This window comes from Thamnophis sirtalis, unplaced genomic scaffold (genome assembly GCF_051295495.1).
Source record: "Thamnophis sirtalis isolate CommonGarterSnake01/CBP01778 unplaced genomic scaffold, rThaSir2_p1.2 scaffold_5, whole genome shotgun sequence".
NCBI classification, from domain to species: domain Eukaryota; kingdom Metazoa; phylum Chordata; class Lepidosauria; order Squamata; family Natricidae; genus Thamnophis; species Thamnophis sirtalis.
In genome coordinates this window covers 51,026,469-51,052,932 of record NW_028261385.1, presented here as the reverse complement: position 1 = coordinate 51,052,932, position 26,464 = coordinate 51,026,469, and the positions used below count along the sequence as shown (strand labels likewise).

General features: G+C 39.9%; 1 long non-coding RNA gene across 1 annotated transcript in view; it reads left to right on the top strand.

Annotated features, from left to right (window-relative positions):
• Nucleotides 1–24,272, top strand: part of LOC148045362 (uncharacterized) — a 211,304-nt gene extending 187,032 nt beyond the window's left edge. The window contains exons 4-5 of the long non-coding RNA XR_015696690.1: nucleotides 5,366–5,513; nucleotides 21,881–24,272. This is a non-coding gene — a long non-coding RNA (uncharacterized LOC148045362). The remainder of the gene's footprint in view (nucleotides 1–5,365; nucleotides 5,514–21,880) is intronic.
• Nucleotides 24,273–26,464: the final 2,192 nt, after the last annotated feature.

Here is a 26,464-nt window from a genome sequence, read left to right as displayed (position 1 = left end):
ATTACAGAACTGAATCATGGAAGAAAACCAACTACAAAATATAACTTGGAGCTTCTGCTTGCAGAAAAGTTTGCCCAAAGAGCTAATCACCATCCCTCAGTGACATCTATCTCATAGGGTTGAGGTAGGAAAATCCCTATAATCCTAGGGATTGCTAGGATGGCTAGTGGGTAAACCAATTAATTTGGACTATGGCAGATTAGAAATTGCAAAACTGTAAATGCAAGTAACTCTATTCTTTTTTATATAGAGGGATGGTTTTTTTGTTTTTACAAAATACGATGGCAAAAGTATAGAGTGGGATTTTATCCTATATTATAACAGCATTACATCATCTTTAGTGGTTCTGAGTTCTTGTAAACACTGTGCAAGATGCTAGTATTAAACTGAAAATATTTTTCATATTTTGTCCATGTTAAAAAAAATCCCTTTTTCTATATACTTCTATATATTCTATATAAGAAATATACAGTTTCTTTATATGTTCTTTCGTGTTGGGATTTAGTCCTCCAGGAATAAACTTTCTTATTAATGCCTCTGATCACTTTTTGAAGTCTCTCCCAATAATACAAGAATGACAGCTATGTTTTTACCTTTACAATATCTTTATGCTAACTTGTTTTTTTCATTAACATTGCTAATACATCACTAAATTGACCTTACTGATGAAATAAAATTACTGATGAAATAAAATTAATTTTATTTAAAATACCATTTATGAATTATTGCCATACTGTATAGCATGTGTTCTTTTTGGTCTAAATCTAAAATATTTTTAAGCTACCCAGACAAAACATCTATATAATATAAACATCTATAAATAAATAAAAGTATAGGGATAAAGGTAAAGATTGCTAACACTGAAATTAAGAACATGTTTAAAAAGATTATATGGAAAGCCATCAAAAGAACATTTATAATACTGTTCATCCATGGGCACACACACCAATGCATGCCTAACCAATTCATACTCTAGTGGTCAGGTTAGATTTGATTCCAGGAGAATTAAAGTAGGGCTGGTTGGTTCTCTCTCTCTCTCTCTCTCTCTCTCTCTCTCTCTCTCTCTCTCTCTCTCTCTCTCTCTCTCTCTCTCTCTCTCTCTCTCTCTCTCTCTCTCTCTCTCCCTCCCTCCCTCCCTCCCTCCCTCCCTCCCTCCCTCCCTCCCTCCCTCCCTCCCTCCCTCCCTCCTTCCCTCACACACAGACACACACAGACACACACACTGATGCATTTTTTAGCATCAATTCAATATGATAAAAGAGTATGTTGTCAGAATTCTTATGGATTAAATTTTTCTTTAAAATTGTATTTCTTTAGTTAAAAGTTAGTGTTAGCTTTATCTCACAACCTCCAAATATTGGAACAACAATTTAAATGCTTTCTTTTAAAATCTAAATCTGGAAAACACAAATCAAAAGTTTAGCATCATTTCATATATATTGTCTTAAACTACCTTTTTTTCTCTTTCCATTCAATCATGTCCAATTCACATAAACTGCTTGGAAAAATCTTTCCCCTTTCTTCGCACAGTTTTTCAAAAATGATTTACCACTGCCTCCTTGCTAGGACTGATAGAAAATGTGACTGGCCTAAGATTACCCAATAGGCTTTGTATATAAAATGGGACTAGAACTCATGGTTTCCTGGTTTCCAGCCTGATGCATTAACCACCACATCAAACTAGCTCCCTAGAGTCTAGACCAACCTTTAACATAAAAACAGTGATTTTAAAATCAACTGGCTAGAGAAAAATGAAATATTTGACTGGTTATTAGAAAATAATCTTTCCAAAATGTGTACCAATGGATAATCCAAATCAATAAGGAATACAGCATCGCTGATGCATAGGATATTAACTATGTTAACTAAAGATTTAACTAAGGAAAGTCTTTTAAAGTAATTTCTGCACAAGTTAAAGAAGCAGCATGAAAGTTTCTTTACAAATGGTACTAATTTTGACCATATGTGATTATTTCATTAATTTCAGAACTTGAAGAGTTAAAAATGTGATTAGTTCCATTACGCCAATAAAATAAACCTTTCAGATATATACAGGCCTTCATTTTTTTTATTGCACGCTCTAGATTCATGCTTCTTTTACCAGTGCTTCTTAGAACAGCATCAGTTTCACAAGTTGTCTTACCTCAGTTCCTAGCTTTCATCCCACTCATTTTCAATCACTTGAATTAAGTATTAGATTTTCTTCTTATAAAGTCCGTTTGCTAATATCATTTCACCAGAGATAAATCTGCCTGTTTTGTAATCTAATCTCAAATAAAGAATAAACCAAACTTTTCTTCAAACATTGACTTGTACCGTAACCTAGGCAAAAAAAAAAGTCAGGAGAAATTAAATAGACTTAATTAGCAATAGGCCAGCTGGGTCTGTTCTCTTCTGAGTATTAAAGAGGAGGCAAAATAACCATTATTTTTATTGGTGGGGGTGGGGATGAGCCAACATGGAAAATGCCAGGCTATTTGCTTTTTTTGTTTAATTATTTATGTTCTGCCACTTTTAGACAGAGCAAGTGCTTTGAAACAGACGGTTTTTTCCCTGAAACTATGGGAAAATGATCAATATTTGGAACAATTATTATAATACAATTGCAAGTCCCTGGGCAATGCATGTGTCATTTTTCAATTTACAAGTTATGTTATGCCCAAAATGGGCTATACCTTTACGTGAAGGTAGGTAATGTAAACTGTTTTCCTCAGAGAAGGGCAAGCAAAACAAAATGTTGCCACCTTCAACTTCCACTTATTAGTTATATCAAATGAAATTCATCCAGAAGGTGTGAATTCAAATTACTTTAGGTAGTTCTTGGCTTATTATCAATTTCTTAACTATTTGCATTTATGCCAGCTAAGGAACATTTGTGAGCCATCACAAACAGTTGCACCATCCCTTTCCCCACGCTGCCCCTGTGGTTACATGACTTATGTCGGGGGTTTGGCAACCAGTTACTTTTATGATCAGCCCAGGGGTGAAATACTATCAGTTCGGACCAGTTCACGCAAACCGGAAGTAAAAATGCTACCTGTTCACCCGAACCGGTAGTAAAAGAAATGCTATTAGTTCGGGCGAACTGGTTTTTCTGACAATCAGCTTTGATGTGCGATTTATATTAGCTAGAAAGCAGAATTTCCTGCTTTCAAGTTAATCTAAATTGTGTGGCCCAGCAGATTCCTCCTTTCCCGCTGTTTGCTTACCTTTGCAGGGACACTCTGCATGCCTCACATTGCTACAAACTGATAGCAAAGGTAAGTGGATTTCACCCTTAGATCAGTCACCATTCGTCAGTCACATGAAAACACCCATTCAAATGAATGGATTCACACTTATTACAGCCTTTCACTTAAGAGCTGTGGGTTTACTTAATAACTGTGTTTGATTAAAAATGTCTGCAAAAAAGGTCGTAAAATCACTTCCAATCACATGGGTACCTTGACTTAACCTCTGTAACCACTTAACAGATGGATTTCTGATCTCAACTTCAGTTGTAAATTAAGAACTAGTGGTGTAAAATGCATGTTAATATATGAAAAAATAAGTATTTCCAATAATATATAACACTGTGCTACATTTCTGTGTGAGAAAAGCGGTTCTCACAAGTCAAAATAAAGCTACCTGAAATCAAATTAATATAAGAATGGGTCTTATTTTCAGGGAAACATGATGGTCCATTGCCAAAGCAAGGGACAGGTGGAAATCACCCAAGCAACCACCTAATAGTTACTGGTTAACAGGAGTGGGATTCTACCAGTTCAGATCGGTTCGGGAAAACTGGTAGCTCCGATGAGCAGCTGGGAGCGAACCGGTTCACCCCAATGATCAGATTGGCCCACTCACCTGCCCACGCTATTTTCCTACCTTTATCCTCTCAGCTGATTAGTGCAGCAAAGCGGATAGCCACACATATCAGCTGTGTTACTCCTCCAAAGAAACCCAGAAGTGAGGATTTCTTCATACTGTGCATGCGTGCGCAGAAAATTGCGCGATCACCGAACTGATTGTTACTGAAATTGTACAACGGTGATAGTAGAGATGGGCAAATTTAGGTCTTTTTTACTATAAGGTCTTTTTTACTATAGCCTTCACTTGCTCTTCAGGTAGAAGCCAGGAATCCAAAAGGACTCCCAGATTTCAGGTTGCACAATCCCAAAGAAAGACAGATTTTTTTTTACTCCAAATCAGTAGGCTTGTGAATCCACCCTTCCTCTGTTTTTTGGAGATTCAGCCTTAGCTTGTTTCATTCTATCCATAACAACCTTTAGGCATTGGAGCTGAACCTCAAGTGCATATCCTATTCAGCCCAGGATAAAGATATAACCGTGGCACGACATAACCGCGAATGTCAAAAGTGCGCCGACAACACCGCGGCGCTAAAACCGCGATGTCAAAAGTGCGCCGACAACAGCGCGCCGACAACAGCGCGCCGACAGAAGCGCGATTTAACTTAAGGGTTAGGTTTAGGGTTAGGTTTAGGTTTAGGGTTAGGTTTAGGGTTAGGTTTAGTTAGGTTTAGGGTTAGGTTTAGGATTATTTTTAGGGTTATGTTACAGTGTGCTTCTGTCGGCGCGCTGTTGTCGGTGCACTGTTGTCGCGCGGTTTTGACGGCGCGGTTTTGTCACCGCGCTTTAGTCACACGCGCTTTAGTCGACCGCGGTTTTGTGGTGGAACCGATATAACTTGGTATCTTCAACACCTTAATGTTACCTACCCAATGATGAAGATTGGTGTATCTCATTTTCATGTTAGAAAAGAAAGAGCTACAAAGCATAATGGAGTGTCCAGGTGTATAAGGAACATGCATGTAACATTGTTTTAGATTAGAAATTGACATCTGACCTTTAGATTTAATCACTAAAAATAAAAATGTGATCCACAGATTTTTCATGTATCTTTGAGTTTGATAAAAATTCTGTGAAAGAGGCAATTACAGCAACGCCCACCAATTTCCCCTCCCATCTTGTGTCTATCTAGCTTTTTTGTTCACTATAATCTGCAGGATTTCAGGCATGTCACACAGCAGGAAGGGAAAGAAAATGGCCTGGAGCATGAATCAGATAGGGATGGGTTATGTGAACTGGAACAGAATTGGTTCTAATGCACTGAACCTCTGTTTGTATGAGTCATGCAAATAGAAAAGAGAAAATATGAAAGAGAAAGAGAAAATATTCTCTGAAAGAGAAAACATGTAATGGTTTGATCAATCCCCTCTGACTATTTTTATGTTCTCTGGGTAATGTAAGAACTCACAGGTTTTATACTCAAGATTTAATGTAGGTTGCTATGGGCATATGTTGCAGTTAGCTTATTGTTGGTGGGCAACTGTTCATATTTCTTTTCTTTTTTTCCATTTCAGGCAAGACAACAATGCTTAAAAAGGAAACAGAGCTATTCTTAATGGAAATTGCAACTCAGCAGGAATTTTTGCTCGTATCCACTCAAGCTGAGAATCTTTGCTGGAAGTACAAGCTTGTATCCCTCACCAAGGCAAAGATAATGAAAAGGTGCCCAATAGAAGCTCAAATTTAACATTTTTTTAAATCCACTGATTTAATTCTTGTATTGTATTGTATTGTATTGCTCTGAAACTCTGTTTTTATAGTTGTGTTACTGGCAGCACTAAAACCACTTGATTATTTCAACATATGTTTTTAATAAATGGGTATTCCCTAATTCAAGCAGATAGAAATAGGAAGGAACATTGGAAGGGTAAAAAAGATGATTCACCCTGACCTGACTTGAACCAGTCTTTTTCTCTGTTATTATTATCCTTGGATCACAAAAGCAATGTTCAGCTCTGAAGTGCAAGGACGTGATGACAATAGGGGAAAATGGGAACCATGTATTTTCATAATTTACTTGGACTTCAGTAAGGCATTTGATAAGGTGGACCATAACCTACTACTAGATAAAGTAGAAGGATGTGGGTTAGACAGCATCACCACCAGATGGATTTGTAACTGGCTGACCAACCGCACTCAACGTGTAGTCCTCAATGGAACTGCATTTTCATGAAGTATGCAATGGAGTACCCCAAGGCTCTGTTTTGGGCCCAGTACTCTTCAACATCTTCATCAATGATTTGGATGAGGGGATAAATGGAGAACTCATCAAATTTGCAGATGACACCAAGCTGGCAGGAATAGCCAACTCTCCAGAAGACAGGCTTCTGTATTTTGACAAATTTGAACATTAGGCACTATCTAATAAAATGAAATCCAATGGTGAAAATAGTAAGGTTCTACATTTAGGCAAGGAAAACGAAATGCACAGGTACAGTACCGTATTTTAACCCGCCCACGCAAATAACCCGCCCACGCAAATAACCCGCCCACGCAAATAACCCGCAGGTTTCCAAGATCGTGTAAAATATTTTCCGTATACCCCGCCCTCTTATATAACCCGCGACGAGTAAGCCATCGGCAAACATTACATTAGCGCTATTCCATCGGACCTCCCCATTAAAACCAATTGGAATAGAAAGCCTGGGCGAGCTGGGGAGGGGTTGGGGGAACGGAGGAGAAGGGAACGTGCTGAGATCGGGGAAGGGACGGGAGGCGGCAACGGAGGAGAAAGCCTGGGCGAGCTGGGGAGGGGTTGGAGGAACAGAGGAGAAGGGAGAAGAGAAGGGCCGGAGCCACGTTGGTGGCGGTTGATCTCACGTCATTTTAATTGTTTGGCACACCGAGAAAGGAAAGGAAACCTTTCATTGGGAGATTAGGGGGTCGGTGCCACAAAGCAGCTTTTATTTTCCCCTTAATTTAACACTATAACGCGGCTTTTTGCTGCGCCGTCGGGATGTTTTGAGGGGAGGGGGGTAATTAAAACACAGGAGGAGGAAGAGGAGGAACCCCCACCTTCCTGCACCGTTCATTAGTGAAAGTGACATTGATGCAGACAGGCAGCCCAAAAAGGCAGCTAACTGCTCCCTTGTCTGGCAGCCCCCGCCGCTGGTTTCCATAGCAACGGCAGGGGCGCAGCGGCACAGGCGGGTGGGAGAAAGAGGGAGGGAGGAGGAGAGAAGCAAACAGGGAGGAGGGGCGGCTGGCGGGAAGCATGCAGGGCCGCCGAGCGACAGGCGATTTGGTGGGAGGAGGCGGCGGTGGTGGGAACAGCCAATATGTAAAAAAGAGCGAGGCTGCGATGAAGCGAAGCGGGGACGCGGCGGCGGAAAGAGGGAGGCAGGGAGGGACGGAGATGCTGCAAAAGAAGAGGTGGAGGAAGGGTGCTTGCCCCGAAGCCGACAGCAGCGTCTTCCCAAGGGGGCGCACGCGTTCTCAGCTCTTGACCGGGCGGCCGCTCTTCCTTTCGTAAAGAGCCTCTGCGGGCAGCGGCAGCGGCGCCCCCATGGTTCAAAATGGCTTCTCCACACCACCCTCACCCCTTTTTTTCTTTTAAAAAAAGTTTCCTCCCGGCAAAGGGCGGCCAAGGCAGCCGCCGTGACTTTCGGAGCAGTCGCCCCTTTGCTTGAGCTGGTGTCGAAGCGCACTTGGCGCCCATGGCGGCATCCCCCCGGCGGGACGCGAGCAAAAGCCAGGGTGAAGGGCAGGCTGGGTTATTGTTTTTCTGCAATTCTTTCCGGAGAAGTCCTTGGCACAGGATGCGTAGCCGATCGCAAACCGTAGAAGCAGCCGAGCAAATTTCATGTTCAATTGAGTTGAGTTCCTCCAACCCGTCGCAGCCTCGCTCTTTTTTACATATTGGCTGTTCCCACCGCCGGCTCCTCTTCCTTCCTCGGTGGTTGGGAGACCGCTGCGCCCCTTTTAGTCTCCCTGGGAGCCGCCAGGGTTGCTACGGCTGGAGACGAGCGCTGCTGGGGAGAAGTCAGCGGGAGGGGGAGAAGGGAAACTTCTGCTTGGGACGCCTTTTCCCTCCTCTCCCCCGGATCTCTCCCCGGCAGCGCTCGCCCCGCGCGGCAGCAAAGGGTCCGTGTGTCACGGGGGCTGCCTGGCACCGATCAGCTGAGAGGCTGGCAAAGAAGCGGCTCTCGGAGGAAGAAGGCAGGGATGCTGGCTGGCATTCGCTTTCTGCTTCTTCCTGGTCGCTCCCTCCCGAGGTGGGGAGACACGCCGCCAAAAGCCCACCATGGCCACTAAGGTGAGGAGACCACCGCGGCTGCCTTTCCCCCCGCTCGCCCGCCCCACGCAAATATAAGATTAGTTATGTGGCTGCTTTGCTTCCATGCTTTTGAGATTGGCAGAAAAAGATCTACAGTTAGTGACTGCAGAGATCCAGAGCCTGGGAGAACATCTTAATTTCCTTCCTCATTAGCATATTCACTGAAAGGTTTCGGCAGCCCGGATTCTGCTTCGCCGCCAGTTCAGCAGCTCCTCGCCTTCTCTGGCTTGGAAGTCTGGCAGGAAGGGAACGGGAGGCGGCGGCTGGCCTGAAAACGGAGCCACAACCGCGCCGCCGCCGCCGCCACTGCCTTCCCTTCCTGCCGGACTTCCAAGCCAGAGAAGGCGAGGAGCTGCTGAACTGGCGCCGAAGCAGAATCCGGGCTGCCGAGCACCGCCTGCGCTTCCTGTCGCCTCCTGCTTCTTCCTGGTCGCTTCGCCCATAGCCAGGGGCGGGGTTTTCACGAAGGCGTCCCGAAACCCAAGCAGGAAAAGGGAGAAAAGGAGCCTGAGCCACTGAGCCAGCCCACTGCCGCGAGGAAAGTCAATCTGTGTAAAATATTACCCTTTAGTCAATCTGTGTAAAATATTTTCCGTATACCCCGCCCACTTTTATACCCTGCAGGGGGGGGGCGTGCTGTGTATGTAAAAACGCATGTAACCCGCGGGTTATATGGGTGAAAATACGGTATGGGTGGTACCATGGTCAATAGTAGTAACTGTGAGAGAGATCTTGGAGTCCTAGTGGACAACCATTTAAATATGAGCCAGCAGTGTGCAGCAGCTGCCAAAAAAGCCAACACAGTTCTAGGCTGCATAAACAGAGGAATAGAATCAAGATCATGTGAAGTGTTAATACCACTTTATATTGCCTTGGTAAGTCCGCACTTGGAATACTGCATTCAGTTTTGGTCACCACAATGTAGAAAAGATATGGAAACTCTAGAAAGTGCAGAGAAGAGCAACAAAGATGATTAGGGAGACTGGAGACTAAAACATATGAATAACAGTTGCAGGAACTGGGTATGTCTAGTTTAATATAAAGAAGGACTAGGGGAGACATAATAGCAGTGTTTCAATATCTCAGGGTTTGCCACAAAGAAGAGGGAGTAAAACTACTTTCCAAGGCACCTGAGGGTAGAACAAGAAGCAATGTGTGGAAACTAATCAAAGAGAAAAGCAACTTAGAACTGAGGAGGAATTTCCTTACAGAACAATTAATCAGTGGAACAGCTAGCTTCCAGAAGTTGTGAATGCCCCAACACTGGAAGTCTTTAAGAAGATGTTGGATAGCCATTTGTCTGAAATGGTATAGGGTTTCCTGCCTAGGCAGGGGGTTGGATTAGAAGACCTCCAAAGTCCCTTCCTCTGCTATTGTATTATAATTAATAGCTGATGCAAATATGCTCTTCCCCACATTCTCAAATTGATTTTATGAATTAAGAATGAAATATGAATTTGGAAATCTATCTTTATCTTGTGTCCTATGTGTTGTTTGGCAATTGGGAAAAAAATAAAGAATTTTTAAAGGAGTTGGATATATTTTAATGGATACATCAAGTAAAACACCATAATTAGGTTAACATAGGATGCTGAGCTACAATGTTGATTCATTGATTGATTTGGGTATTATGTGATTTGAAAACCTACCCAATATATTTATTTATAAACCATGGTTAGTCCATTCAGGATTTGGAACATGCATACAAAAACATTAAGAGCTGTTTCAAGGTTATCCACATTTTTGTGCATGTCTGATGTATTTTCTTTTAAGAAAAAAAATTCTCAGACTAAAGCAAAAAATGTTTGTTTCAAAACTAGTTTTCAAGAAGATAATTAAGAAAAGGGTGCAGAACTTATTGAGTTCTAGACTCTAGAGTACTAAATGTTTGTAGGAAAGATGACTTAAGACAGGGTATCAAACTTGTGGTGACACGTTGTGATTACATGATATATCACAACTTTTTCCCCCTATGCTAAACCAGGAGTAGGCATTGCCAGTGCATGATGCATCTATCCCGCAGCCCACAAATTTGATACCCCTGACTTAAAATGTCAATTAGTATCTGGGACCTCTAAGCCCAGTCCCATAAATAATCATAACATGCCTTAGGAAACATACAGACAGTAAAGTGGGTGGGCTGGATATTTTATTAAGGCGTCCCCAAATCTAAAGAGAAAAAAATCTTATTTTCCCAATTAGTTAGGTAAAAGAAGCAGTTTTGTGGTGGCATAAAACTTGCATCTTTTAAAGAAATACTACATTTTTTTAAGAAGAAACAGATGTAAATATATTTAAATACCTGGTTTACCAAAAACTTGTTTCATTGCATTTTAAAATGGATGGGAAATCAGTAGCATAATTCATTTCCTTTTAAGAATGAAGAAAGCGGGAAAATTCATATAAATCAATTTTTCTAATCCATCCTGTTTGATTATTTATTTGTTTTCTAATTCATCCTGTTTGTGTTGCTTGTTTAAAAGTATTGAAGCATTATTATTATTAAACTAATATTTTATTGCAAATAGAAGCAGACATTTGAGGGAGTCCCCAATTCATCCTCCTAGTGACATCTTCCTAGTGAGAGGAAATACCCTGCAAAGCAGAGAGGCAATCTGAATTATTAAAGATGAAGGAATCATCTATTCCAATTGATCAAAGAAAAGCTCTTTATAGTGGGATTTTCCACTGGCAATCTGCTTACATTCTCCTATGTGAGCTGCATCCAAAGCAGAATCATATTTCCATAATGCCATTTCAAGCAGAATTCAGTGATTGAGAGTTTTCCTTGGTCTGTTGTGCATGTTCGTATGTACGTGATTTAGCTTTCTGTTGAAAGGTGCTGAAAATGAAAGAAGAAAATGATCCTGCAGTGTGTTGAAAACAATTGGATTTTTGTTATTGCTGAAAGGAAATGATATAAGCAAAAATAATCCAAGAAGAAGAAGAATATTGATGGACGGCTGTGTTTCCTATCAAATGCTTGCCTCTCCCGGGGGACCATAGATTTCAGATGCTTCATCTATCAGAGTGCTTGACAAAAAGCAAAAAAAAGGGAAGTCAGGAATTCCCATATCTTCTTTCACAGGAACACATTCTCATTAAATTTCAGCCTTACAAATCTTGCTGAAAGTATAGGAAGTAATTTTAAAAATGTTGACTTTGCTATAAAGAGAACCTAGCACAGAATTAAAAGCATTTGTTTCATAATTCCTTACAATAAATGAAAAAATAATAATAAATGAAGAAAAAAAATCTCCAAAAGTTATATCTAGAGGATTCTGCAAATCTGTGTCCTGGTTCCCAATAATTAGATTATGCTAGGAATGGCAGGTTATAGGACAGCCTCTCCACAGAAAACACAAGGTCAGGGTGGACCAACATTTTCAGCTTGCTTTGAGAAGTTTAGGAAGGTCATCAAAGACAAAAAAACCCATCTATTTAACATAATTAAATTCTACTGTTGAAAGAAATGTCCTTCTGGGTTCAGCTCCAAGTGGGGAAGAAGACACTGGAGACATGGAGGCTGCTTGGGAAGATGGTTTATTGTTGTACAGGGCCACATGGCTTGAGCCCTGTACAGAAAAGGTGATCACATGTTTCAATGTTGATGGAGAAGAAGAGAAGGGCTGAGGAAGGGGCTTGCTAGGCTTTTATACTCTGTTCAGTCCCACCTCTGTTTCCTGTTCCTGTGTAAGAAATGTATTCTGACTGGTTGTCAGACTCCCATGGTGCCATGCAGGGGGCTACTCTCTAGGCTGTGATGAGTCCAGGTATAGATGAGTTCTCAGATGCCATGTGGAGAGTTGAGTAATATCCCTTCCCCCTACAGCTGTAGCGAGGAGAAGTCTTTATTATGTAAAGTGGGCTAGCCTGGCCATCTTAATGGCCCATTAGCTGGGGATGGGCAGAAAGCTATAGGCAACTATTCTGTCTTTTCAAACATGTTTCTTTTCACACCCAGAGAAATATTCTGCCTTTTCAATATTTCCTAGGATATTTCATTTTTCTGGGAGAGGGCTGGATGATAACTTCCTACAATCCCTCCTTTTTTTTTTTTCAAAACATGTGAGTGGAACGCACATGTTTTGACAAAAGATTAAAATTGGTCAGATCAGGGAGACTTAATTCTTCTGATGAAAAAGCATTGAGAGACAGCAGAAGGATCTCTTCAGTGGTTCCCAGATAGCTTTCAACCATGAAGGTCTAGCTACCAGGGCACAAATTTCTGGAAAGAAATTTACAGTATCCAATTTTCCATGCCAATTAGTATCAGATATCACTTTCTGTGAGCTTTCAGACAGGTTTTTAAAAAAAGCAGAAATCCCAAAAATTATTCACAGCCTTGCTTTCCCTTTAAGTTACAGGCTGCCCATTTTAAAAGGGATGGTTCTTCAACCTGCCCTGGCTCTTATTTTAGTGAGGCCAAATTGAGTTCAGATGGTGTGCAATCCAGGTTATCTAGTATTTGTAAAATTACACAGAATGAGCCTGGGGACTCCTGGAGACTCCCTACTCATGAGACCACCAGTGCAACATATCCTGTTTTACTGGGCAGCGTGGGGTTTTTTGTTTTTTTTGTTTTTGTCACAGTGAGGGCTTGGGGTTTTTGGAGATCCTCTCTGCCAGCTCTTCAACTGGGGGAATTGCTTGAGGGGAATTGATCCTCCCCCAATGGGATTAAAAGGGAGAAATCCCTGTTTAGGCTTTTGTGCCTGGGGCAAAAATCAAGCTAGGAAAAAACTGTGTGTGGAGGAGATAGTTTCAATCTAATTCTGAATAGGCTCTTCTCTCTCTCTCTCCCTCTCTTTTTTTTTCTGTCTGTCTGTGTGTGTGTGTGTGTGTGTGTGTGTGTGTGTGTGTGTGTGTGTAGCTGGTTCTACAATACAGAAAATACAGACATTTTGGACAAACTTTCCCTCCCACTACACAGAAATCTAAGGTGTTCAAAATTGCTGTACTAGCCATTCTTAAATACAATTCTTACATGAATACATTAAACTGATTACAATATAAATGAGACAAGAAAGAAACCTTACAATGAATTTCTGTGAAGGAAGCAAAGAAAGAAAACTTTAGGATCAATTTTCACCCTCCCCAATAGTCTTTACAGCTGTCTTCTGGGGATGGAAGAAAGTCTTTTGGTCTTTACTTCTCCATCTCAGGGTCCATTCTTTCATATCTGCTGGATGGCATTAAGCTTAGTTTAGCTTAGCTTGCTGGTAAGCTTAGCTTGCTGGTAAGAGTGGTCAGTCAGGCTTGGTAGAGTTTGTCCCAGGCTTGGCTAAGTTTTTTTTTCTCCTCATGTCAGGTTTTATCAGGATGCAATCACCAGCAGCCAATTCAAGAGTTATGGTTTGAGCTAGCAGTCCTTTGTTTCTGAGGTGAAGAAAAAGAGAGACCAAGTATACAGTTCTTTACAAACATATCTTTAGTCTCATGTTGTGGAATCTCACCCATTCTGTCCAAATGCGGAAATCCAAACATTATTCCAGAAGGCAGACAATGTAAATTTCATGGAACATGACATTCCCACTGCTTCTATGATTGAAACACTTTTGCAGTAAGATGAGTAAATTTCCAAAAGGGACAACAACTTGTGTTGCAAACAAACATACAAAATATCATAGGGTAGAGCACCTTGACTCACAAGCTTTTAAAAATGCACTCAGGTGTAAAAGAGAAAGGGAAGAAAAACAGCTTTTAAAAAAATGCAATTAAAAAAAGGTACTTTGAGTCAACACTCCAAAATATTAGATTCCATTCAGATGGAAGCAAATTCATATCAAGTATGTTAAAACATTTACAAATGTAAGCAAAATATCTCAAAATCATTTCTTTTTATAGGTTTAATTAAGCATTTTAAACCTCAAAAATTTCCAGAAGAAAAAAATAAATAAATCAAAATTGTATTCAGAGCAGAAAAGGAAATGCAATTGCATAACTTTTATAGATGAAAAGATAACAGTGAAAGGTAAAGGAGCAAGTCACCCATTTACTCCAAATTTCTCAGAAGAGAGAGGAAAAAAATGGTTAAAGTGAGCAGATTTTTGTGGCTCTGTGAGCTGGGTGTGCCATGTACCATCCTCCTGCCAGGCACATGACAGTTATAGCGTTTTTGATAGGAAAAGCTGTTGAAGGAGGCTTCCACTGGAGCGGAAGGGCTTTTGTAATTAGGGCTGCAAAAAGGGCGGGTGTCTGAGAAATAGTGGACAAGTGTCATGAGATCACATTCTTGGGGAATCAAATTTGGATTGGGGAGGCCGCACTGCAGCGCTCCCATGGGTTGGAGAATTTTATTAACAGCCCACAAATCATGCAAAAAATGCCATTTACCAGATTTCTTTTTTATAACAAACACAGGGGTGTTATAAGGGCTGTGGGATATCTCTTTCCTCTTCCTCTCTTCTCTCTCTTTCCCTCTTTTCACTTTCTCTTTCCCTCTCTTCACTTTCTCTTTCCCTCTTTTCTATTCTTCTGTCACTTTCTCCTTCTCCCTTCTCTCACTCTTTTTCTCTCTCCTCTTTGTCTCTTTCTGTCTCTTTCACTCTTTTCCTTTCTTCCCCTCTCCCACTCTTTCATCACTTTCTCTTTACTCTCTACTGCCCAACCTGTCCCCATAATTTACCTACTTTCCTAAATAGGCGCAGTTCCCTTAATGGATCCCTCGCTCACTCAAACACACACACACACATACCATTAAACAACCATGCAACTTACTGTTTCTTTATATGAAAGGAATTAAAGTACATTCATACCAACTTTTATCATCAACACTCACATTTGCACTGCAATCAGGCTGCTTGTGTAAATTAATTTCACATACAAAAATATCCCATTTCATTTTTTCTTCATACAAAGCGATTATTACAATTACTTCAGGGAGCTGTACATAAGCCAATGAGCTCCATTTTCTATTATTAAGGGATCTCAACTTCCCTCCAGGCCTGGGGGAGGTTCTGTCCCTTTAAATCTTCAATTTCCTTTACTTGGGGAACATGTGGTTCATTCTGCAAGCAGTGGGGAAACTCAGAGAGCAGTTTAAATCCTAACTACTCTCCCCTCTCCCACAGCTTCAAGCCCAAGCTTATTTATTTAGGTAGCTAGCTGGTCAAACATATCACCATCAATTCCATACAATTCTACATGTTATTAGTATAGATGCACACCTAAGAATTTTTTTTTAACAGACATTACATCAAATTAATCAAGTCCAATTACCTAGGTCTTCCCATTCAGTTAGGCTTTACCTCATTACCTGCTAAATTTCTTACTTTTGCTTGAAGTTACACCCGTTGTTCTATCTCCTTAGGCACTAGAGTGTTAATAACTGTGTCTGCCCTGGGGTGTTCCGTTTTAAAATTGGATCTGCCAGCCCACACTGGCTAATTTTTAAAGATCCAAACTCTTATATATCTTGAACTCCCAGCAGCGCTGGCATATTTTTAAAGGTCAAGATTTATAGAGACAATGTATAGAGATGTTTGTCCACACATTGTTTGCATTGGCCAGGGTTCTAGGTTGGTCCTCCCAGCAGAACGCTGGCATAGTTTTAAAGGTCCAAACTCTTAGCTCTCCCAGCAGAGCGCTGGCATAGTTTTAAAGAGCAAGATATATAGATATTTTATTAACACATCATTTGCATCTGGGTGGGGCTCGAGCTCTACTTTTCTTTTAAAAGACAACTATTACAGCTGCAACAATTTTCTAACATATCCCTGTGGACTCCTTAGTCACTTCGGGGAAGAAACTCAGGTACAACTTATCTTCAGTTCATCTGATGGTGGCCAGAAAATCAGCAAACTTGTTACAAAATCTAAATTAAAACTGTCTTCTAGGGGCTAGGTTTCGAGTAGGTTGGCCAGATAGATGTGCAGAGGGTTTTACTCAGGTTGAAGGCAAACCTTTAGTAGGAATTTCCTTCATCTTATACATGCACACACAAGGCAACACTCTCCTCCTCCAAAAGAAAAAAAATATCTTTACTCACCTGAAGAGTAAATCTTCCAGGCCTGAAAAACATGAAAACAAGGTTCCCTCCCCCACAGAAAAGGCATTGTTGGGGGATTAAGGGTAAGGAAGGGGCTTGGAGGGGTAGAAAGCTTGCAGGCAGAGTTTTAAAAAAATGGTAAAATCATCAGTTACTAAACAGATAAACTGGTAACATTATGGGGATATCACAGATGCGAAATGGGGTCTGGATTCACATGCTTCAGGAAGGAAATAAACAGGTAAAATCATTTAAACACACGATAGAAGCAAGGATGGAACTTTTCCTGTAAATGAACTTAAAACATTTCCTGGGTTGTTACTTTAAGGCAAAGGGAAGGAAGGAAGGAAAAAAATACTTCTCTGTACTCTGGTTTTTTTGGGGGGGGAGGGGGGCAACAAACTGAACGAAGGCAATTTCTGCCAGTTAACTCTTTTCTTTCTTTGAACACTTTAAAATCCTTGTCTTTTGGTTCAGAGACATCTTAGTTACAATTACCTTGAAGGTGCACAAAGACTTAAGCACACATTTACACAAGAACAAGGAGAAAATAAGAAAGGAAAAAGACAGAACTCTTAGGTTTTCACATCCTACATTCTTAGTTACAAATCTGTTAAATTAGGGCAGGCACAAATCTTAACAAACAAACCACGTGGTTACATAGAAGACAAAGAGACAAACAGACAAGAGAAAAAAGAAACCTCAACATTTTTCCCTTTTCTTTTAAGTACCTTTATGTAGCCAAATTAGTTTTCCTGTATTATCTTTCAGCAAAGCCCATTTCTCACACAATTTCCTTGCCTTCATGCCTGCCAAGATAGGCATGTGCCTGGCGTCCCAGGCTTCTAGGAAATCTCCAAGGGATTTTCCTGTCACCCTCGAGCTAACGCTTCCCATGACCCATTACATGCAGGGCTCACTTTGGCTTAGCCGGGTGACCACCGCCCTGTAAGTTTTCAGGAAAAAAAAGATTCTGGGAAGGACTTCAAATTCCCTAATGAAGTATTCAGTCCCTTCCTACCAGGGAATTTCCGCTAGGGTTTTACAGATCAAAAAGGTAATCTGCAGAGGACCTCTGTTCCCTTTAACAGTTAGTACCTGCACCTCTTTCTCTTTACACACAACGAGCCTTTGCTTTTTCTTTTTGCTTTCACAGAACAACAGCAACAACAAAATTTTCATTCATTTTTCCATCCATTTTCACACACACTCTCCTTTCCCTAACAGAAGGTCCTGTGCTCTGGCCTGACCCTAATACTTTCCAGGCTCTCTTGGTAAAACACACAGAGGAACCAGGATCCAGCTGTGCTCAGGAGAAGGATCCCACACACGCATACATACATCTCCCATGCTTTGCCATGCTTTAAAATTAAACTTTAGAGAATTAAAATTTAAAGGTACTCACCTTCTTTCCAGGCAGCCTTTGAGCTCAAACTCAAAACCCCTTTAAAACCTAGATCCAATGGTTAAGGCCAAGATAAAGTCCACCCTCAGACTCAATGGGGTCTGTGCCGGCATGGGAGGCTTACCTGGGCCATATCCACTAGTTAGGCTAGCTTGGAGTCCCATCTCGTGGTCGCCAATTGTTGAAAGAAATGTCCTTCTGGGTTCAGCTCCAAGTGGGGAAGAAGACACTGGAGACATGGAGGCTGCTTGGGAAGATGGTTTATTGTTGTACAGGGCCACATGGCTTGAGCCCTGTACAGAAAAGGTGATCACATGTTTCAATGTTGATGGAGAAGAAGAGAAGGGCTGAGGAAGGGGCTTGCTAGGCTTTTATACTCTGTTCAGTCCCACCTTTGTTTCCTGTTCCTGTGTAAGAAATGTATTCTGACTGGTTGTCAGACTCCCATGGTGCCATGCAGGGGGCTACTCTCTAGGCTGTGATGAGTTCTCAGTTGCCTTGTGGTCAGTTGAGTAATATCCCTTCCCCCTACAGCTGCAGTGAGGAGAAGTCTTTATTATGTAAAGTGGGCTAGCTTGGCCATCTTAATGGCCCATTAGCTGGGGATGGGCAGAAAGCTATAGGCAACTATTGTCTTTTAAAACATGTTTCTTTTCACATCCAGAGAAATATTCTGCCTTTTCAATATTTCCTAGGATATTTCATTTTTCTGGGAGAGGGCTGGATGATAACTTCCTACACTACCATGTGTCAAAAATTTGGCCCTTGAAGACTTTAAACCAGTGTTTCTCAACCTTGGCAACTTGAAGATGTCCGGACTTCAACTCCCAGAATTCCCCAGCCAGCTGATTGTGATGACGTCAGTGCCTCACCAGCCATAAACCGAAACGCACGTCACTGCTTGTGAATAGCCTCTATGTTAATACACTACAACAGCAATCATCCACAACTGAGCATGCCGCTGAGGATAACAGGAATCAGCAGAATCAGAGAAGGTGGCAAACAATGAAATTAGGTCCTGATAGAATAGCAATAGCAATAGCACTAATCTTATATACTGCTTCACAGTACTTTACATCCCTCTCTAAGCAGTTTACAGAGTCAGCATATTCCCCCCAACAATCTGGGTCATTTTACCAAGGATGGAAGGATGGATGGCTGAGTCAACCTTGAGCCGGTGAGACTGGAACTGCCAAATTGCTGGCAGCTGGTAGTCGGCAGAAGTAGCCTGCACTACTGCATTCTAACCACTATGCCACCACAGGTCTTGGAAGAAAATATTTGTAGCTGAAGATTGAACTGTGGGGTTCTTGGTGCTGTCTGCGCTTGGTTGTTTTATTGCATATTTTCATTATCAAACTAGGTAACATCATCAGCGCTAGCAGGGAGTGGGGTTTGTTCTCATTCTAGTGGCTTGCCCTGTGGATGTTGGTGGGAGTGATCTGATTGGTTCCTTGATTGGGCTCTTGTTTACTATTAGCTACTTTGGCAGTTTCTTGAACATCAACTAGCAGTCAAAAAACATGATTAAAAACTACTTAATTTCACAACATATGGACAAGCAACCATTGTTTTTAACTAGGAAACTGTGAGCACCCTAGGCTAAGCCAAGTCCTAAAACGTAGAGAATTCCTGGAAGACTGACACTCAGACAAATTGGCTATTAGCAGCCACACAAGTATAAACAACACACACATGCCATTCAAAAGAGATGATTAAAAAGCCAAAAAAAGAAACAAAAAGACCCAAACACCTCCTCATCAGCAATCAACACCCAGATGAGCAGAGATTAACACCAAGATTAACATTAGACCAACAATCAAGGAGCAAACAATACCTCAATCAAGGACAATAACAACATTACCTAGTTTGATAATGAAAATATGCAATAAAACAACCAAGCTCAGAGAACACCAAGAGTCCCTAAAATCAGGTTTCAGGTACCACTGTCATGTTTTAGGTGACATTTTACCATCCTGCCTGAAAAAGATTGAGAATATTGAAAGGTCACCCATTGTTTGCTATGTTGGATTGAATCTGTTATGGCTTTTAACAAACATTAAGTTGTAGAAGAAAAGAATTCTTTGTTCAGTTTTAAAACATTCACTTTCATTAGGGGATATACAGTGAAGAAGAAATTGCCAGCTGTTTTGTTTTTTAAAGCTATCATTTGTTAAAGCTTAAATTAGAAGCATCTGAAATGTAACAGATGTGGTAGTATATAATTTTCTTCATGTGAGCAGATCCAATTCTTAATGCCCCAGCAGGAGACTTATTAGCTATGCTTTTGCCCTTGGCTCCTGCATCGTGAAGTCAAATCAAACCAGTAAGATTGTCTCGATTGGAAAATGCCAGGTCGAAAGGAGAGGGAAGAGACAAAAACCTTGAAAAGGTGTTAGCAGAAGATAATCTTTGAATATCTTCTAACTCAAATAATCCATGAGTATTAATCCAGGGCTTGAATAAACAGTGATTATATGAGCCAACTTTGAGCCAATAACAAACTTGCTTCCAACATACAGATTCATTTCAAATCTATATTTCTATCATTCTCTTTGATGAATGCTGAAATGACTCCAGTAAAAAGCTACCTGTGTATGTGCCATCTATGATAGGAAGGGCTTTCTGGAAGTCCGATTATTTTACTTAAATAAAGGAAGAAGACATTTTCAAGCACAAATGGACTTGAAAATATGACTTCTGGGATTGTAATGTGCTGATTGATTTAATTTGGATCCCTATACTCTACGCCACGGGTGTCAAACACGCAGCGTCACATTGCCATCACATGATGTATCATGACATTTCCCCCCTTCACAGAGCTGGGGTGGGCGTGGTCTGCATGTGATGCATCTGGCCCATGGGCCACCAGTTTGACACTGCTGTCTATGCCTTCTAACTCTGATTCTATTAATACAATCCTCCAACTAAAACAGTTGTTCTCAATCTTATTTTTTTTCCAATGTGTTGGACACTACAATACCTATTACTCCCATACTGTAGGTATCTTAGCTGGAATTGATGTTAGGTTCAGACCAAACAACTAGAGAACAGCAAATGTGATAAAACTTAACTAGCACCTAGAGACTGGCTTCATATATTCTGCCAAATCTGTGGGTGGGTTTGATATAACCTGAGCATGTAAACCCAGCCACCATGGAATGCAGTATTGTAAATGCTATTTCTGGAAAGCTTTCAGAATTGCAAAACATTAGCCACCTAATACTAAAATTGATCATCTTGACTTAAATGTCTAACCACTATTCTTAGATATTCTGTGAAATGGTGGGGTTGTTCCTATTGATGGGGAAATATTTAATCATAACTAGTCATCAATCACAGATGTAGTTCCCATTTCAAGATTAAGCTGGAATTTAAGAAAGGCATTTAGAGATGGAGAGGATTACCAGTCTGATATAGTTATTATCAATGTTTTAATTTTATCTTATTAAGATGGTGTTTTTTATATTTTAAAAGAATAGAAAAAATCCATTTTGAAAAACAGAATAAAAATAAATTAAATAATCAAATATTGACAAAATATTTCAGTAACCTAGCAAATCACTTGCCATTTTCAAAACTTTTTCAGATCACACTGCCCAAGAATAAAGATGCAGGAATGGTCAACAAGTCAATATGGCAGCCATCACAATCATGGGACTGAAGCTCCACCCCTTTTTAGTTTTCTTAATTTTTTGAGCATTTTTTGTCAAAAAGATGGAAGTATTATTGTCAATAAATTATTACAAATTCATTGTTCTCAAGACTAAGAAAAAAGAAATATATTTCAGGCTAAGAAAATTGAAAACAAGTAATCCTCAAATTCATTTAGTGACCATTCAAAGTTATAATGGCACTGGAAAAAGTGACTTACAACCGTTTTTCACATTTACAACTGTTGGAACATCCCCATGGTCACGTGATCAAAATTCAGATCCTTGGCAACTGATTCATATTTTAATGATTGCAGTGTCCTGGGATCATGTGATCACCTTTTGAGACCTTTCGACAAACAAAGTCAATGGGGAAGCCAGATTCACTTAACAACCATATTACTAACTTAACAACTGCAGTGATTCACTTACAACTGTAGCAAGGAAGGTCATAAAACAAGTGTCTTGTTTAACAACAAAAAATGGGGCATAATTGTGGTCGTAAGTTGAGGACTACCTGCAATAACTTTCCTTACTGTCGGATAATTTTTTTCCTTCTTTAGCAATTGTCTAGTTTTATAGTCTTGGACATCTTTTAAAAAAACCTTGGCGGAGAGATGAATGGATATTCTATGCTTACCATCTGAATCATCACCCATTTTTATATATTTATGTATTTAATGTATTTTATTTCTTTTTCTTCAGGAGCTCCGGCAGCAGATTCAAGACTTCCTTGTCCTATTTTTCCTTATAATAGCCACTTTGTGTGGTAAGTTCATCAGAGAGAGAAGGAATGACACCCCCCTCAAAAATCATCTGGTAAGCTTTCCCATCTGGGAGTGAAGCTGAACTAGATTCTCTGAGATCTAGTTTAGCTTCTGAACTAATGCACCACATTGTCTCTCACACACAAAAAGCAGAAACAGCCATGTTGGCTTTGAGAAAAAAAATCAAGAACCTCAGTCTGAAGAAATAGTTAATTAGACTATTTGGATGCTTGAAATCTACATAAGCCCAGTTGCTTAAAAAATTTTAAAAGCAGAGCAAAGCATGGCTGATGTTTAAGACTGCTCTGTGTCAGTTATACCCTCAGGCAGCAATTGTGTATTCACTGAGTCAGGAATAAGCTTCACTCAACTCAATTAAGATGTCATTCTCAATAGATTTAGGCAGGATTAAACCAGATGGCAAATATGTTCTTATTGGATAAGACAAAAACCCCTCAAGTTATGCTCAACTTGATGACTCCATTCATGGCATCAGTTTGAAGGCAGACTGCCATTGCCATGTCCCAGGAATCTTGTTTTTAAATTTCCTTTATAACCCTGTATTTTCTAGCAGTCTGCCATCAAAGTGCTAACCAAGAGTAAATTGCTTGGCTCTGTTTTAGGTCAGCTGGATACTGCCACCAGCTGCCTTATAAAATACAAAACTGGTGTTATACTTGATTATTGATTTGCTTGATAGATTGATCAGTTTCAACAGCAATTCTGAGCAGCTTGCAATTAGATAAAGACATAAAAATAAAGGAACTAAAAGCAAACTATGACAAATACCCAGAACTGAAAACCAGAAACTCAGAATCACAGAGGTAATTGGTATGGTACTGTATATACCATATGTGGTGTAAAAGGTATCTTCCCCATACATATAGGAGTTGCATTCATGTGAAATACCCTTGTAAGAATATTTTCAGCAAGTTGAATTGACCCTAAATAGTGACAGGAAGCAGAATCCTTCAGGAACTATAGCCTAAAAATCAAATTGCTTCTATTCACTGACCATTTCTCAACAGTTGTATGGTTACAGAATACAGAACAACAGAGCTAGAAGGGACATTGGAGGTCTTCTAGTCCAACCCCCTGCTTAGGGAGGAAACCTATGCTGACCTAGTAGGAAAAGATAAATAATACTAATAATAAGATTTACAGAAATGGGTATTTCTAAAAATTTCAACATCACACTTATTTTCCACTCTATCTGCTTTTTCCCATGTTTTGTCTTTGCAATGTAATAGGTAACACAGGTATACCATCATTGCTGATGAGAAGCAGCTGTTCCAGCCAAGCACATTGATAATATCATCCTCTGAGAAAGGATGAAGCTACCGCTGTATAAAGCTGCTATATATTCATAAATTACTAACCCATGATTTGCTTAAAGCTTGCTTAGATATAAAAACAAGGAAAGTTTTCTTCCGCCCACAATCATAATTTATCCCAGAATTTTTAATGCTGCAGTCAGGATATCTATAACTGAGTCCTAATATCTATTCTCAAACTAATTTCCTCTATATTTTAGTATCATATTAATATTTTAAAAGTATTCCTTTAATTTGAAAGATTATTTTTGGGCTTTATACTAGATTTCTCTAGATAATATTTGAAAAGTTAAAAAAAAAACAATTTGTTTGATAAGTTGAAAGTTTGCTTCTTAATTTAACCATCCCTTCTCATTTTGAAACATCTGCCTCCTTAGAAATATATCCACAGATTGCGAGTACCAAACAATTAAAAAAATTGAATTAATGAAATAACAATAACAGACATCCTTCTCAGACCAAAGAAGTCGAGGAAGAAAGTTAGGGTACCTGAGTCTGCAGTTGATACAGTCAGTATGTCACAGATAAATCAAGCTCAGAGAAATTTGAAAGCATTTTGTGGAAAGTGCTGAGAATACTAAAAAGTTTAGCAGACAAGTTATGCAAGGCAACCTTGAATGAACTGGGCATAGCAAGAGAGAGAAAATGAAAGGGAATATTGACAACTTTCAGATAGAAGAGAAAAGCAATAAAGAGCAAGGAAATGAGTCTGCAGAAAAGCAGACAGAGGTTAAACACAAGGAAGTTTCCAAAACTGCTACTTCATAAAATCAGCAGACTGAAAAAAGAAGAAGAAAAGAGAATTGGAGGTACGTTTAGCATTGTATAAGTCAGAAAAGTTTCAGTATTTTAATATCTTTATATTCAATGTCAGAATGGTTTTAATTTTAAAAAGAAAGAAAAAAAAGATAAACAAAAATCATGTTTTAAATTAGATAAAGAAATCAGCAAAATGTTAGTTGTGATAATTTCTTTGTTTTCATATCCCCTTCTTTTTCTTTCTTTTCTGCAATATATTGTATTGTATTGTATTATATTGTATTGTATTATATTAACTAAACACATATGAGATTACAAGAACTAAATACATTCCATGCAATCTTTTTAGTGTGTGTGTGAGAGAGAAAGAGAGAGGGGGGGAGGGAGAGAGAGAGGGGGAGAGAGAGAGAGAGAGAGAGAGGAGGCTCAGTGGTTAAGACGTTGGGCTTGTTGCAGTGGTGAAATTCAATTTTTTTTTTACTAGGGGGACTGTGAGTATAGCTTGGGTGGCATGGCAAGGGAAGTATACTGCAAAATCCCCATTCCCTCCCTACTCCCGAGGGAAGGATATTGCAAAATCTCCATTCCCACCACACTCTGGGACCAGCCAGAAGTGATATTTGCCGGTTCTCCGAACTCCTCAAAATTTCCACTACCAGTTCTCCAGAACCTGTTAAAACCTGCTGAATGTTCCATGGAACAGGTTGAGTTCCCATTCTCACCCCAGCTTCTGCCAACCTAACAGTTCGAAAGCAAACAAATGCAAGTGAATAAATAGGCACTACTTTGGTGTCACCACGCTTCATGATGTCATGCTGACCACATGACTGTCGGAATGACTTCATACAATGCTGGCTCAATGTCCTTGAAATGGAGATGAGCACTGCCTCCCTACAGTTAGCAATGACTAGTGGAATAAAATCCACAGGGACTCCTATTTTTACTTACATATATACATAGTTGATATGTATTGCATATATGATTCTGGTTTTCTTCATAGAAAGTGGCCCACAAAGAAGAGATTGCCCGCCCTTCTCTCCAAGCAATCTCACTGTATTTCGATCTTCACATACCAAACATGAAGGGAAAAAGAGGGACAAGTACTAAAACGTACACCATGACGTTGCAAAAAAAATATATGCCCCTTATGCAAGTAATATTCCAATGCAATTACCAAACAGTAGAGTTTCTATCAGGATTCCACTACATTTATAGACATCATATTGGTAGTTTTCTTGCCAATATATAAAAATTAATTGAAATTGGTAGCCTCAATTTGCAGTTGTAAATTTTAATGTTTACATATGTTGTGGGATTTACAAATGATGTTTGTATATAAGAGTAACGTTTTAATCTTCAGAGCATTATTTTAAGAGATTATTATCACTACTGAGATACAAACTCAAGAGATCTCCACATTTAAAATGAAGAAGCATACAGGTCTGGGAAAATAAAATATGAAAGAAGAGAGAAAGAGGGAAAGAGAGAGAAATTGTTAATGTATGTTGTGCCACCTTCCACATTTATTCTATCTACACTCAGCATGTTACCAATCCTTCACTGTAATCAGAGCTGTAAAAAGCAAGGCAAGTGAGGATTCAGCACAAGGGAAGGATACCAAGGGTATAGAAGTCAAGGACATCAAGATGATAGCTATAAATGCCTACAGAAAATGTAGCATTAATTCTATGAGATTTATTTCTGAACTCATATAGATATAAAATTCTATATGTCTGTACACATAAAAATATATTTGGTTTTTTTAGCATACACCTAAAAATATGTATTAGTTCGGGACAAGGACATATGGCAATGTTAACTCAGAGCTCTCTCCTATTTATCTACAAGGCCACACATAGTGCAGTCAGTGCAAAAACTGTCCTGAAAAATTAGAATAGCAATAACATTGGCCTGGCATATTACTCACATCTGTTGTTGGTTTCAGAGTTAGAAGGACTACCTGTCATACTTTGAGAGGAGAAAATCTGTAGTAACATGACCATCTGCCTAAGCTGAGTCAAACGGGGAATCTCAGTTTCAAACAATTATTTAAAAAGTGAGTTATCAATTGTACTCTGGAGAGAAGATATGTCCTGCTGTGCTTGTCTAGGCCATCTGTTGATAGGGGACATAATTTGTGTGTCAGTTACTGATGATCCCCAAGGCTTTGCCCAATTGTATTTTTTCTATGCCTGGCTAGGGAATGAAAAGAATATATAAAAAGAAAGAGGGTTTAAAACTCTCTCTACATGGGGCTGCCCTTGAAGAGCACGCGGAGGCTTCAACTGGTCCAGAATGCGGCTGTGCGGGTTATCATGGGGGCACCTAGGTGCTCCCATGTTACACCTCTTTTAGGCAGCCTGTACTGGTTGCCTGTCGTCTTCCGGGTGCGATTCAAGGTACTAATTATGACCTTTAAAGCGCTCCAT